General features: G+C 42.5%; 1 pseudogene; it reads left to right on the top strand.

Moving 5' to 3' along the window:
- Nucleotides 1-2,265: 2,265 nt before the first annotated feature.
- LOC138835071 (tubulin beta-2A chain-like) lies at nt 2,266-9,146 on the top strand (annotated as a pseudogene).
- The last annotated feature ends 774 nt before the right edge of the window (nt 9,147-9,920 follow it).

Below are 9,920 nucleotides of genomic sequence, written 5' to 3'. Positions count from 1 at the left end.
CATGGGACTCTTATCTACTATTAACCACTAAAAGAAAAATAGAGGCGGAAGTTGAGCTGAGGCTCAAGTAGTAGAGCCTGCTAGCTTTGAAATGAAAAACAAAATACCCAAAATAAAACAAAACAACCCTCATAGTCACTAGGCCTTGAATTCAAGCCTCCCCTCCCCCCCAAAAGAACCCTCAGGAGTTGAGTTTTTGTTCCTGCTAGCTTTGAGCAAAAAACAAAAGGCCAAAAATCTCATGGACAGTGAAGTAGTGTGGCCTAAATGTAGAGCCTGCTAGTTTTGATCTAAAAAAAACAAGCCAGGTGCCTCTGGCTCATGCCTGTAATCCTTGCTACTCAGGAAGCTTAGATCTGAGAATCACATTTGGAAGCCAGCCTCGGCTAAAAAGTCCCCTGGTGACTGTTTTTTTTCCAACTAAGTAGAAGTGGCACTGTGTCTGAAAATAGTAGTGTACCTGCTGTGTCCCTGACAGACAGTTCCTAGGCATTGAGTTCAAGCCCCCAACTGACAATATCAATAAATTAATTAATTAAATACTGAGCATAAATGAGTAGGCCCTAATAATAAAGGACATAAACTTTGAAAAAGGGGGAAGGGACAATCAAATAAATGAAAAGGTGGAAAAGGAGCTATTAAGGCTTTCTAAATCAAAACTGTAAGTCTACCTGCTCAGATTACTGAAAACTGAGGACTGTGGTTCAAAGCCAGCCCAGGCAGGAAAGTACAGGAGACATATTTTACTGTGTTCAGTATGGGGGCTTGAACTTGCTATGTTTTGCTCATGGCTACAGGTCTACTTCTTCCAACCTCTTGGTGGTTATTAGAGATAATTGTCTCATTGACTTTCTTGCCCAAGACTGGCATTGAACCATGATTCTCAGATTTCAGTCCTTTCTGTAATGCTCTTGACTTTCTATTGATATTCTAATCTCCTATTAACCACAAAAAATGCAAAAGTTGAGCTGTGGCTCAAGTAGTGAAACCAGCTACTATTAAGGTAAAAATAAATAAACCTCAAGGAAAGTCATCTTGACTTAATTTCAAGACCTAAGAACCACCACTCAATTAAAAAAAATAGAACTTCAGTCACTGTGACCTGAGTTTAAGCCCTAGAAAAAGAGCTGCAAAAAAGAAAAACAGCCTGTAGTTTACCTGTGGTCAAAGTTGTAGGGCATGGTAGTTTCAAGGGAAACAAAAAAACAGCATAAGAGCTAGCGCCTAATAACAAATGTCAAAAGGAAAGAAAGAAAGAATAAATAACTGAAAAGGTGAAAGAAGAGGTAATTAAAGATTTGTAAATGTTGACTCACACTTATAATTCTGAATGCTAAGGAAACGGAAATCTGTAGGTCATGGTTCAAAGCCATACTGGACAGGAAAGTCCATGAAACTTGCTTCAGTGTGTTCAGTTGAGGGACTTAAAATTGAAGTGTTTTGCTCAAGGCTACAGCTCTACTATCTTCCACCTATTAGATTGACTGGAGATAAGAGTCTCATTGACTTTTCTGCCCAGGCTGACTTTGAACTCTGATCATCAGATTTCAAGCCTTCCTGTACTGCCCTGGACTACCCATGGAATTCTTGCCTCATATTAATCACTTAAAGAAGGCAGAAGTTTAGCTGTGGCTCAAGTAGTAGAGCCACCTACCCTTCAGTTAACTAAGTAAATCAATAAAACCTCAGAAAGAGAGGAGAGGAATGAGAGTGAAAGACAGAACGTCTTACAATAAGCAAAAGGAAAGAAATGTATATATCACCTGGAAGAAATAATTGTATTGTCGAAGCTTATAGAATTGTATTGTCAAAGCTTATAGAATTCACAAACTTTAACAACCATAATAATGACAATTTGCATTGTGAAGGTTAAAATATGTTTGTGACTTCAACTAAATATCACTATTCCACAATATTCTGAAATAGAAATTTAGGTAATCACCTAATCTCAATAATAGTAAAAATCTCAAAAAGAGTCACCAGGCCTTAATTTCAAGCTCTAACACCAACGTGCCTAACTCTGGCCAAACACACACACACACATACACACACACACACACACACACACACACACACACACACACACACACACACACAAACAGAGAGCAGGAGCTGAGTTCTCATGCTTGGAGCAAAAGCCAAATGAAACAAAAAGTAGACTGTAGTAGACCTATGGCTTAAGTAATAAAGCAAGCTGCTTTTAAGAGAAAAGAAAAGAAAACCTGAGTATGAAGGCAAGGCCCTAAGCCCCTGACTCTTCCCAGAATGGAAATCAGTCATGGAATCCAACAGTTTGTGCTTGTTCTTGGGATCACAGCTGAACGTGCCCCTTCAGTTCTAGGCCCTCCTATCAAAAATAGAAGGTAGGCTTGTTCTTGGCTTCTGGCACAAGTACCTTGTGTAAAGGAAGCCCCTCCTCATGCTTCCTGGATCCCAGGGTTCAGCCTCTCTTGTGAGTCAGGGTGGGACGTGGATGGCAGTGTGACAAGAGGTTCCAAATAGAGTGGCAGCTGTGCTAATTGACTTGAGGATGACAGCTGGATGCCAGGGCTAAGTGATAACAGGTAGCTATCTCTGATTACCCAGCAGTAGGAAGAATGAGCTGGAGCACCTACTGGCTCTGCCTATCAAGTCCACCCCATCTCCTCTGCCCCTGTAACAACCAGAGGTTTAAATGGGGATCTGAGTTGGCTGTGTCAGATTCCTTCTCCCCAGCCCTACCTGTTTGCTTCTGTGTACACCACTGCTGAGGACACGCATCCAACTGCTCTGCAGCCCTACACCGTGAGGGAGATCATGTACATACAGGCAAGCCACTGTGGCAACCAGATTGGCGCAAAGGGGAGCATGACACTGGCCTAGGATCCCAGTCTCAAATTTAGGGGGATGAGGAGGAAGAGGATGGGGTTGGAGGTTGCAGGTGGTGGTGGTCATGTCTAGGCTGAGGTAGGTGGGGCTCCATAGTAGTCCCTAACCTCCTGGAAATCAAGTCCCCCAGATAGTTTCCCCAATTTCCCTAATTTGTGTGGCCCAGGTGGGTGTGGTTTTTTAAGCAAGGCTTGCATGTCTTTGTCTTACCTGAGACTCAAGTCATTGTACTTAGTTTCCTGGGAATAGACTAATGCATTTTTGGTCTGATTTGAATGAAAGGAGTGCAGTGTCTTTGAGCTGACAGATACAGAGGATTCCCTTTTTGTCAACTGATGAGTATCAGATAATTGAGAACAGTTCGTCCACCTTAATGCAAATTTCTCTGAGTTTTCATGCCTTAACTCAGTTCCCTTAAGTTGGGTGTTTTCTAAATCAGTGGTTGTCTAAATCAGTGTATGCTCTGAGGACCCTTGGGGTTCTGGAGACCCTTCTAGCTGAGTCTTCAAGTTACTGCTTTGGCAACTTAATGTCCATATAAGACCAGGTTCTGGTCATAGAATCCAAACAGAATATGGTATCCCATAAGATAGAATACTCATAGGAGAACCCAGATGTCTTCTATTCAGCAAGATAGCAAAGAGATTAACAAAACTAAAATACTATCAATTTTTGTGCTTTTTTAATTTAAAAAATCTAATTTTTTTACAAAAATAGTTGTGTCAACAGGACTTGGGTTTCTTATAGTTATTTTAAAATCCATTGTTTGGACAGTTAACATTCTAGGCCATAATACACTTCTATTTCCATCTCAGTTTTGGGAAATGCTAAGCAATGAGCACAACATTGACTGCACTGGAAACTACTATGTAGACAGCAGCTTACAGCTGCAGAGAATCGAGGTGTATTACAATGAGGCAGCTAGTGAGTGTCTCCCAACTGGCTTCCAATACCGTGGCAGAATAGGTCCCTAGGAATACTAATGACAAGGAAGGAGTTCCTGCCTTTCTTAGGGTGGTATTGTAGTTCGAATTTGGGGCCTCCATCTTGTAAGTCAAGTGCTGTATCCACCTGAGCCACTCCACCATATATTTTGTTTTAATTTTTGAGTATACACTTGTGAATTCCTCAGGAAAGCCTTTTACTGAATTCCCCCTACCTGTACTTGCTGACTAGCCACACCTGGATTTTTTTTTCTTGTCATGGGGTTTCAACTCTGGGCATAGGCATTGTCCTTCATCTCTTCAATCTTTCTTTTCCTTTTATTATCAGGGGTTCCTTTTTTTAGAACTCTCTGGGCTTCTGGGATAACTCCTTCTAGCTTAGTTTAATTCATTAATTCTGCTTGTTGTAACATATTTGGAAATTTTAAGTTTTTATGTTTACTATGCGTGAGCTGCAAAACCGCTTGTGAAGTTGTAGGAGTTTTTGGAGGCAGCGTCACATCAGATGATAGATTGATTGGGGCATCGCCCACATTTAATCTTTGGTCCTAGTCTTTATTATTTAGAGAAGTCATCTCCATTGGACTGGAAAGAAACAACATGCTCTGTTCACGGATCAATAGAAAAATAGCCAAAACGAGAATAAAAGCAACGAATGTACAGCCAAGAAGAATATAGTAAGAATAAAGGTAGAGGCTTATAAAGGTGCAGCCAAGTGTATGGGATGCCTTGAACCAACACCCTCTTCCTGCAGGCATGCTTCCTTAAAGCTCTTTGTCTAACACGATCTCATGCAGAGGTGGCATAGGAGGTGGCATGGCACCAACTATTTCAGGTAGTTTCTTGGAGATAAGAGTCTCCCAGAATTTCCTGCCCCAGCTGGCTTCAATCTGCGATCCTAAGATCTCAGACTTTTGAGTAGCTAGAATTTCACCCTTCAGCAACCAGAGCCCAGTTGCATTGCCCTCTTTAAAATACAGATTAAATTTCTAAAAAGAAAATTTTTGAAATTGAAAATTTTAAAATTTTAAAGAGGGATGTTCAGTCACTAATATATATGTGAATAGTCCAAATCACAAAGCATAAATAAAGTGTCTCACCCTGAAATCTATAACACTTCTGGACTTCAGCATTTTGAATATGAATACTTAGCCAACAATAAATTCTTTTTAAGGTTTTTAAAGTAAAAAACGTTGTTGTGATGTAGAAAAACCCAATAATAATGTGTAAACACTGCTTTTAAATGATTCATATTGTCTTTCCTAATACAAACAACCTTACTGAAGTCTACAGAGTAGATTTTCAGTTTTTGTAAATGTCAATGTGAAATTCATTTAATTTTATATAAAGAGTTTCCATTCTACATTATTGTATACAAACAGAATCGTAGATAATTGGTTTTCCTGTGTAATAAACCAATGAAAAAGTGCAAACAAAAGGACAGAGCTATTTAATGTATTTGAGTTTTATGGATCTACATTTGGGGATGTCCTCACCTTGGTATTTTGTGTTGATATTGCTTAAGTAAGATATAAGACTTTAATCTTGTGGTTCCTTGGTTGAGAGTTGTGTGGGATTGTGTCACTCCTATGAACAGTATTTTATGTTGTGTCTTTATTAGATCCTGCATATCAGGCAGGATGGCCAGTTTTCTTCATGTGATTGTTTAGGAAGGGGGCAATCTCAAACTCATGTTTATATCATTTTAACTGATATCCCTTTTGAAAAATCAGGTTAAATGGCAAATTGCAAGTAATCGCCCAAGGTTGCTCTGAGTATTTGAATACAGGGAAATGTGCTATTTGATAACAATTATTGAAACATTATAACACAAGAAATACGTATTTTATGTATTTTCCCCAGGAAAGCATTATACTTGAATTCCTCTACATTTACTTGCTGAAGAGCCACACCTGGCTCTTTTGTTTTGTTTGTTTTTTTGTCGGCAGTGGCGCTTAAACTCTGGGCCTATGCACTGTGCCCCAACTCTTCTGTTCAAAACAAGCAGCCATACCACTTAAGCCACAGTGCCATTTCTGGTTTTCTATTAGTTTATTGGAGATAAGAGTCTCACAGACTTTCCTGCCGAGGCTGGCTTTGAACAGCCATCCTCTGATCTCCAAATCCACAGTTGCTAAGATTATAGGCATGAGCCAATGGTGCTCTGCACCTAGCTACTTTTAATTGGGGAAGGAAAGGGAGAACAACAAAGGAGTGGGTAACAATGTTCAACAATAAATGTTCTCATTTCCTTACTCATGTAACTGTAACTCCTCTATACAGCACCTTTACAATAAAAATAAAATTAACAAAAAAAGAGAAAGGTTCTTGCTGATAGGCAATGATGACTCACACCAGTAATCCTAGCTACTCAGGAGGCTGAGAAATGAGAATCATGGTTCAAATTCAGCCTGGGCAGGAAAGCCCCTGAGACCCTTATCTACAATAAACAACTCAGAAAACTGAAAGTGGGACTGTGGCTCAAGTGATAGAGTGCTAGCCTTGAGCTGAAGAGCTGAGGGACAGCCCAGGCTCAGAGTTCAAGCCCCACCATGAACAACAACAACAAGAAAAGGTGTTGTCATCTTTCTTTTGCCCCATTAGACTCAAAGCCTGATGCTCATCTTTGCCTTCTGAGTAGCTGAGATTTCAGCCACCATGCCCAAAGCAAAGGAATGAAATGCATGGAAATAGACAACTGCAAACGTCCTTAAAGTTGCTGAAGCCTCTTGCATGGTGATTCATTCTCAAGATATCTTTTCTGTTTCCATGTCTGAAATGCTGTAATTTCTGTAATGAATGCTGAGAGCCACTTAGAATCATAAGCTCTGCCCCTAAGTTCCTTGTCAAGTATAGGCCTAAGTCAACTCTTGTTCCCACAGGCAACAAATATGTTCCTCGGGCCATCATGGTGGACGTAGAGCCTGGCACCTTAGACTCAGTAAGATTGGAACCATAGAGTTTCAGACCAGACACTTCATATTTAGTAGGTCAGCATGGTCCATGGAAGATGGCTAATAGGCACCCCTCCTTCCTAACATGCAGGCACACTCCAGTTCCCAGAGCTGAGCTGAGCCTTTATCCATCTAGATATCATCCTCACCTAACCTACCTATTTCAGTCCATGGGAGTCATGTCCCTGGCCACTCAATCAGCACAGATAAATGCCAGTCTGCAAACAGCCTCTGAAGGGAATGAACAGCGAGCAGGGAATGCCTCCAACAAGGTTTCAGCGCTGCTGGCCATTTCAAATACCTGGCAATAACAGGGAACCACTTCAGGACACCAGAAATCAAAGCACAGCTATGTATGAGCAAGGTGCAGACAAGTGCCTGCAGCTTAGCTTCCCTCTTACCATTCTGTTCTCCTGTTCCTCCTGTGAAAGTAAGTACTTTTCCATTATTGAGGCAGGCTCTGTTCATTTTTTTTTTTGGTCGGTCGTGGGGCTTGAACTCTGGGCCTGAGCACTGTACCTCAGCTCTTCAGCTCAAGGCAAGCACTCTACCGCTTGAACCACAGCATCTCTTCTGGCTTTTTCTGTTTATGTGGTGTTGAGGAATCGATCCCACGGCATTGTGCATGTGAGGCAAGCACTCTACCACTGAGACCCCTTCCCATCCCCAGGCTCTGCTCATTTTTAGAAGTACGCACGTGGTTTGGGTTAAAATGTATCTTCCTCCACATTGTCTTTACTTTCTTTAGAACCTGGGTGATTTGTAGGGTCCCAGACACATTGAAAACATTTCCTGAGGGCTAGGAAGGTGGCTCAGCAGTACAGTGCTTGCCTTGCATGCATGAGGCCCTGGGTTCGATTCCTCAGCACCATATAAGCAGGAAAAAAAAGCCAGAAGTGGTGCTGTGGCTTAAGTGGTAGAGCACTAGCCTTGAGCTGAAGAGCTGAGGGACAGCGCCCAGGCCCAGAGTTCAGGCCCATGACTGGACCCAAAAAAAGAAAACATTTCCTTTATTTCACCAAAGTGTATCTAAAATAATAGCCAAAGTTGCTCAGAGGAGCCTATAGTCTTCACAATGCATATAACACAGTCATTATTCCTGGAGTATGTGTCTCATCATGTCTTTGTGTCTGATAGGCCAGAACAGGGCAGGCAATAACTGGGCCAAGGGCCACTACACAGAGGGAGCCGCGCTGGTGGAGTCAGTGTTGGAAGTGGTGAGCAGAAAGGTGTGGCTGTCTCCAGGGTTTCTAGCTGCACTACTCCCTGGGAGGTGGCACCAGGTCAGGCATGGGCACCCTGATTCTCAATAAGATCCGAGAGGAGTTCCCAGACAGCATCATGAACACCTTCAGTGTCATGCCCTTGCCCAAGATGTTGGACACTGGCACCTTAGACTCAGTGAGATCGGAACCATTTGGCCAGAGTTTCAGACCAGACAACTTCATATTTGATATGTCATCATAGTCCATAGGAGATGGCTAACAGGCACCCCTCCTCCCTAACATCCAGACACTAGTTCCCAGTGCTGGGCTGAGCCTTTATCCACCTAACCCTATCATCCTCACCTAACCCTACAACACCATCTTATCTGTCCACCAGTTGGTGGAATATGCAGATGAAACATTCTACATTGACAACGAGGCCCTGTATGACATCTGCTTTTGCACCCTGAAGCTGCCCATGCCCACCTATGGAGACCTGAACCACCTGGTGTTGGCTACCATGAGCAAGGTCACCATCTGCCTGTGCTTCCCTGCCCAGCTGAATGCAGACCTGCGCAAGCTGGCTGTGAACATGGTGTCCTTCCCCTGCCTGAACTTCTTCATGCCTGGCCTTGCACCCTGTCCAGCCATGCCAGCCAGCAGTACAATGCTCTTTCAGGGCCCAAGCTCACCCAGCAGATGTTTGACACCAAGAACACGATGGTAACCTGTGATCCCCACCATGGCTGCTACCTGATAGCGGCTGCCATCTTCCGAGGCCGCATGTCCATGAAGGAGGTGGATGAGCAGATGCTCAACTTGCAGAACAAATAAGCAGCTACTTTGCAGAATGGATCCCCAACAACGTGAAGACACTTGTGTGTGACATCCCCCCACATGGCCTCACGATGTTGGCCACATTCATTGGTAACAACACAGCCATCCAGGAACCCTTCAAGCACACCTCAGAGCAGTTCAGTGCCATGTTGCAGCACAAGGCATTCTTGCACTGGTATACAGGCAAGGGTATGGATGAGACGGAGTTCACTGAGGCTGAGAGCAACATCAACAACCCGGTGTCCAAGTACCAGCAATGCAAAGATGCCACTGCTGATGAACAGGGGGAATTTGAAGAAGTCTTGTGGAAGAAGAGGTTTAAGACTTCCCATTGCTAGCAGTGCAACAGGAATGCCAGAGCCTGCCTATGGCTTCTCAAATAAATGGTGCTTTCCTGAGCTACTGTTGTCCTGCAGTGGGACCTTGCTATGTATCATCATGCTCAGCCTTCTCTGTCAGGAACTCACTGACGGTGAATGTAAAAATGCAGATTTCTTTTAAATATGATTGTTTTAAAACCCTATTTGTATAAATAAAGAAGTATACATTTTATACCCTGAGCCCTTATTCTTCTTTAGAATCCTTTTTATTCTTTCAGTGTATTTGAAATATAAATTTGGCCAGAAGGATTTAATCTTAACAATATAGGACTGGTACTCAAGAGGAGTATTAAATTCATGGTTTTTCTGCTATTTTGAAGAGGAGGATGACAAGTGCCAATGTTGTTGTTTTTCCCCCTGGCCCAGTTTTATAGTTTTCAATCTCTCAAAAGCATGCAAGTAGCAAAAAAGCAGTTTGAAGAGAAAGAAAACTAGATCCAGATGCTACTTCTCCTTCAGACAACCACAGGTTCTTGTCTCATGTCCCATCAGAGGGATTTCAGTCACATTCCCCAGAAACTGTATCAGGAACACTGATCCCTGTGTTTAGAGTTCAATTGGCAATGAAGCAGCACTCACAGGATGAGTGCAAGTTCCTGGTTTCCAGGGTAGTTTCTCAAGGTGTCTGGAGCTTTAAGTACAGAAGTGACTCTAGCTGTTTGAGGGAGTGAGAGGCTGAGAAGCTGACTAGTCCCATAGTGTATCCAGAACTGCTTGACACAGTACTTCCAA

The sequence above is a fragment of the Dipodomys merriami genome, unplaced genomic scaffold (assembly GCF_024711535.1).
Source record: "Dipodomys merriami isolate MVZ:Mamm:240054 unplaced genomic scaffold, mDipMer1.0.p SCAF_227, whole genome shotgun sequence".
Taxonomy (NCBI): Eukaryota; Metazoa; Chordata; class Mammalia; order Rodentia; family Heteromyidae; genus Dipodomys; species Dipodomys merriami.
This window is presented reverse-complemented; position numbering and strand designations above follow the sequence as displayed.